Here is a 6,268-nt window from a genome sequence, read left to right as displayed (position 1 = left end):
AAGAATAGGAGAACTGACACTTCCCTCATCAGCGGCAGCACATAGGAGAGCATGAGCAGTACCTTACCTGGGCAGCACATTAGAATGGACCCTGTCGTGGGGGGAGGGGGAATAAAAAGTGAGCCGGGCCTGTGGTCTTCAGAGTAGGAGAGCTGCCCCCACTCTATCCCTGGTATGCCATGGAGTGGCAAGGGTAAGGGAAATATGCCCCACCCCATCCCTTACCACCTGCAACAGGCAGGAGAGCCGATTTTGGGGAGCATGAGAAAGGAAAAGCTGTTCCTGCCCCTCACCAAGTGCAGCAATCCAGTGAGCAGGCCCTGGCCCTCGCCAGGACAACACAGTTGATGTACTGATACTGTGATTTGAGTGTGGGTGAGCTGGATCTGGAGTGTGAGAGCAGAACTGGCCCCGCTCCTTGCTGTGGCTACACTGGGTGAACTAGCCAGGGCAGTGCCAGAGAGCCCTCCTGGTTGGTAACCACGAGGAAAAGTCAGCAGGCTGACCAATCTAACTACCACCCAGGCCCAGAACCAGAATGACAAGGTAGGCCACCCCAATAACCACCTCATCTATGAACTGCTGGAGCATGTGAAGGGGCCAGACCTGCAGATCCAAAGCTGCAGAATCTCCACATCACAGGGCAACAACAGGATATTCAAAAGGAGTCTCAGCGAGGGCCCAGTATTGAGGGTGCAGAGGAAGTCAGAGGCCTCGAACAGTATGACTCATTGCAATGAACACTTACAAGAGAAGATTTATGGACAAAAGGGTAACTGCGTGACTCACTGAGCCACACCAGCTCCCATGCCAAGATTTTTTTTTATTTTTGTTGTTGTTTGTTTTGTTTTGCTTTGCTTTGCTTTGCTTTTCCATTTTTCGAGAGGGAGGGAGCTTTACTTTTACATTTTGTTTTGGCGGGGAAGTTGCAAGGACAGAGGTGGGAAGTGAGGGGATAGGGAGATGAGTGGGGTCAGTATGCATGATTTGAAATTCACAAAGAATCAATAAAATGTTTTTTAAAAAAATAATAAAAATAGAAAATATAAATACAAATAAGATTATTTTTTAAAACAAAACAAACAGAAAAAAAAAACACTTTGCTCCTCCATCTTTCCCAGCTCTCCATCTCCTGCCACTTCACTTATTTCAGTGGCATTGGGAACTGCAGGGTATCATATGGTATACCCTTTCGTCCTATCAGCTTCACCGGCAGAAGTTCATTGTGTAGTGTCTTGGTCAGGTTCAAGGCCTCTGGCTTATGGTATACCATCAGTGCTGAACCCTCACGGAATCTCCTCTAGGGTATCCTACTCTACTCCTGATTCATGGCAGTCCTGTAGGTGTGGTTCCTCAGGACCAGTCCGTTCAAGCACTCTAGCAGGTCGTAGATGGGGCAAAAGTTGGGCAGTGCCAACTCAAAGCCTTGGATGTCTGTCTGAGTGGTAGCTGAGTTGCTCAGTTCAGGCTACTGGAACCTTTCTCCTCAGGTGAGGGATGAAGGCATCTCTCCCATTCCCATGGTGAGGTGTAGGGCCAGCTTTCCCAAGATGGGGTGGTTATGGCAGCTCTCCTATTAGTGGTAGTACTAATGGGGGGCAGGGTCAGCTATCTGTGGTTGACCCTTCCCATCCTTTCTCCTCTACCCTTTCCTTCACCTAGAGTAACTACTATTCTACTCTCAACTTCTAGGACATTAACTTGCTAGATTTCATTTTGGATATTTGGTGGGTCATGCAATACTTATCATTTTGTACCTGTTTTATTCACTCTTCAGACAATGACTGGTAGTTCTACTCATGCTGTTATAAATTATGGTATTTTATTATTTATGATTCAGTGCTATTCCAATGTGTGTTTATGTACTTTCTTATTTACGCACTAGCTGACAGGTACTTACATTTTACATATCTTGCCTATTGTGACTAGTCCTATGATAAAGTAAGAATGCACCTATTCATTTGAAATTTGTTTCAACTAATTCTCTGTTAGTTATGACAACACTGTTATTTGTTTGGATTGGCTTTCATTTTATCTTTTGATTTTTAATGTTTATTAAAAACAGTTTCTTCTCTCATAAAATACATCCCAAGCATAGTTTCCTCTCTCTCCACTTCCCCCAGCCCCCACCTAACCTCCCCTCTCCTCTAGATCCTCTTTCCTCTATATTTATTTTTCTGTTTTTCCTCTTCAGAAAAAAAACAGGCATCTAAGAGACAAGGGCCAAACAGGCAAAACAGGTAAATGATTTGATTTCAATATAGCTATAAATCTTTTAAATGAATGCAAAAGAAAGATGTTAGCATTCATTTTAAAAATTAAACAGCTATGTCAGCAAGGAGTTTCTCCCAAATAATAGGAAGCCCCACAGAATGAAAATATGTGAATGTACTTGTAGAAAATCATTAATGTGCTTCAATATTCCTTTAGTAGAAACACGACAGAATGTCATCAGAAACCCTGTGTTTCATTGGTGGAAATTGTCAGAACTGATAGACTTACTTGGTTTATATTTAGATGGAATGAACAGACATCCTGTTTAAATAAAGATCAGTGAACAAGAGAATGCCTGTGTAGTTTTATAAATTTGTTTTTGTTATTATATATATATATATATATATATATGCATATATGTCTCTGTGTGTGTACCCCACACGTACCTGAGGAATAGAGAAAGGCAACACTTTTTTTTTTTTAGCACAGAAGATAGTAGACATTTTTTGTAGAACTTGGTATACACTCAAGGGATGAGAGTGAAAAAGAGCCAAAGAGAGCTTTATCTTTTTTTCTTCTTTTTTAAATTTTATTGATTTTTATTGAGCTCTACATTTTTCTTTGCTCCCCTCCCTGTCTCTCTCCTCCCCTTCAACCCTCTCCCAAGGTCCCCATGCTCCCAATTTACTTAGGAGATCTTGTCTTTTTCTACTTCCCATGTAGATTAGATCCATGTATGTCTCTCTTAGGGTCCTCATTGTTGTTTAGGTTCTCTGGGATTGTGGTTTATAGGCTGTTGTTTTTTGCTTTATGTTTAGAAACAACTTATGATAATTGTCTTTCTGTGTCTGGGTTACTTCACTCAAAATGATGTTTTTTAGCTCTATACATTTGCCTGCAAATCTCAAGATGTCATTATTTTTTTCTGCTGTGTAGTACTTCATTATTGTATAAATGTACCACCTTTTCCTTATCCATTCTTCAGTCGAGGGGCATTTAAGTTGTTTCTAGGTTCTGGCTATGACAAACAATGATGTTGTGAACATAGTTGAACACGTCCTTGTGGCATGATTGAGCATTGTAACATGAGGGCCTGCTTGTTGGGGTTTCCTCCTGCCCAGTTCCCACAGCTGGTAACCCCCAAAGAAATTACAGAGGTCTACATAACTTATAAACTAATTGGCCCTTTAGCTCAGGCTTTGTATTAGCTCTTATAACTTATATTAGCCCATTATTCTAGTACATGTTAGCCACATGGCTCAGTACCTTTTTCAGCAGGGCAGGTCACATCCTGCTTCTTCGGTGTCTGGACAGGACTGCGGAGGAAAATTCCTTCTTCCCAGAATACTCCTGTTCTCATTGCCCTGCCTCTACTTCCTGTATGGTTGTCCTGCTTGGCTACTGGCCAATCGGCGTTTATTTAAAACAATTGACAGGATACAGAAATGTCCTGCACCAGAGTATCCTTTGGATATATACCCAAAAGTGGTATTACTGGGTCTTGAGAAAGGCTGTTTCCTAATCTTCTGAGAAATCGCCATACTGATATTCAAAGGGACTGTACCAGCTTGCACTTCCACCAGCAATGCAGAAGTCTTCCCTTTACCACACAACCTCTCCAGCATAAGTTGTCATCAGTGTTTTTGGTTTTGGCCATTCTTACAGATGTAAGATGGATTCTCAGAGTGTTTTGATATGCATTTCTCTTATGATTAAGGATGTTGAGCATTTCCTATCACCATGCACAAAACTCAAGTCCAAATGGATCAAAGACCTCAACATACAGTCACTCACACTGAACCTCATAGAAAGAGAAAGTGGGAAGTACACTTGAATGCATTGACACAGGAGACCACTTCCTAAATGTAACCCCAGTAGCACAGACACTGAGAGAAACGATTAATAAATGGGACCTTCTGAAACTGAAAAGCATCTGTAAAGCAAAGGACACAGTCAACAAGACAAAATGACAGCCTACAGAATGGTAAAAGATCTTCACCAACCCCACATCAGAATAATGTCTGATCTCCAAAATATGCAAATAACTCATGAAATTGGTCATCAAAAGAACAAAAAAATCCAATAAAAAATGGAGTGCAGACCTAAACAGAGAATTCTTGACAGAGGAATCTAAAATGGCTGAAAGCAACACTGTTTTTATCAGTAGTGTGTTTTGTATGTTGATTTTGTATTTTACAATTTTGCTGAATTATTTTATTAGGTCTAATAGTTTTTGTGGGTTTTCTACATATGAGATCATGCCTTCAGAAAGCACTAATAATCTGACTTTTCCAATTTGCATGCTATTTGTTTCTCTCAAGTGATTGCTTTACATAAGATTTTTGGCACTATGTAGACAATAGTGGTAAAAGTGAGAATTTTTATCTCATTCCAGATTTTAAAGAGAAAGCTTTCAATTTTTACCCATTTAATATAAAGTTAGTTAATGACTCATTATACATGGTCTTTATTGTGTTGCAGTATGGTCTTTGTCAGCCTAATTTTTAAACACTGCTATCACAAAAGAATGTTGAATGTTATTGAATTCTTTTCCTGTATCAGTTGAGATGGCCTTAGGGTTTTTGTCCTTCCTACTGTTGGTATGGTATTTTATGATTAATGATTAGTGTATGTTTGATCAATCTTACACCCTTGGGATGAATCCCTCTGAAACATTGTAAATAATCATTTTAACGTGATATTTGATTCTAGTTGTTAGCGTTTTGTTGATCAGTTTGTATCTATTCATAAAAGGTATTGGCCTGTACTTGTTCTTGTTGTTGCGGCCTTGTCTTGCCTTGATATTAGTTATGCTGACTTTGAGATACAAGTGTAGGAATTTGTGTTTAACACATTAAGAGGATTAGAGACCCTCAAAACCTCTGGGTCATGGTGCTGGATATGGCAAGGAACTGCAGCCTGCCCATTGACCTGGCACACTGCCAGCTGCAGTCCTGGAAGTTGCATGCTAGACTCGCTCTGCTGTCAGACGAAGTTTGGTGTTTTAGAGAACATGAAAGCTGCCATTGAATTCTTCTCTGTCAGGAGAGATAACTGAAGTCAATGAAGCACTTTCAGAAAACCTGGGACTCATCAACAAATCCTGTTACAAAGATGGTTGGCTGATCAAGATAACAGTGGTCCATCAGAGCTGAATAAACTAATGAGTGAAGACGCATAAAGAAGAACGTGAAATCCATTGAGGAGTGAACATGGTGCTCCTCCCCCCCCCCAAAAAAAAGAAACAGTGCAAAATTACATCCTGCAGCAAGGTTATCTTAAATTATATCTTAAATTGGTGGATAGGAGACTTAGAAAAACTCTTAGCAATACTGATAGAAAAGGAACTATTTTTGAACCAGAATGTTCTCCAACTTCCTAATGGGTGCAGATAAACACAAAGTGTGTGTGTGTGTGTGTGTGTGTGTGTGTGTGTGTGTATCCCTACATTAGGTGTTTAGAGTAGGAAACTAAGCTCTGATGTTCCAAACTCATGAAATTATCTACAGTGAAAAGAAGTTATGAAGCTGGGTGTGATAATACACCACCCCTGAATCTCAGGGCTCAACAGTTGAATATCTGTGAGCTCCAGGCCAGGCAAAGTTCCATGGTGAGGTCATACCTAAAAAATAATTGTTATAAGAATTTCATATTTTTAGGATAATAATGTGAGTCTCACATAATATTGTAACTCATTAATGTACATCCCTGGATTTAGGTCAAAACACTTAATGCATCTTCCCAATGGAAAAACCAGAAAGCACAGGAAAATGTAGAGTCAGATGAAGGACAGCACTGTCTTAATTTTCCCATTTACAGCATTGGCTGCTGTGAAGAAGTAGCTTTGCAGCACAGTTCGAATCAAAACATCAATCTTTGTCTTCAAGAGACAGAAGCTGGGTGGTAGTGGCACACACCTTTCATCCCAATACTCGGGAGGCAGGGACAGGTGGGTCTGGTCTACAGAGCGAGTTGAAGGACAGCAAGGGCTTCACAGAGAAACCCTGTCTCAAAAGAATAAAATATGAGACAAAATAACAAAAAATACTGTAAA

The sequence above is a fragment of the Arvicola amphibius genome, chromosome X (genome assembly GCF_903992535.2).
Source record: "Arvicola amphibius chromosome X, mArvAmp1.2, whole genome shotgun sequence".
Classification (NCBI taxonomy): domain Eukaryota; kingdom Metazoa; phylum Chordata; class Mammalia; order Rodentia; family Cricetidae; genus Arvicola; species Arvicola amphibius.
This window is presented reverse-complemented; position numbering follows the sequence as displayed.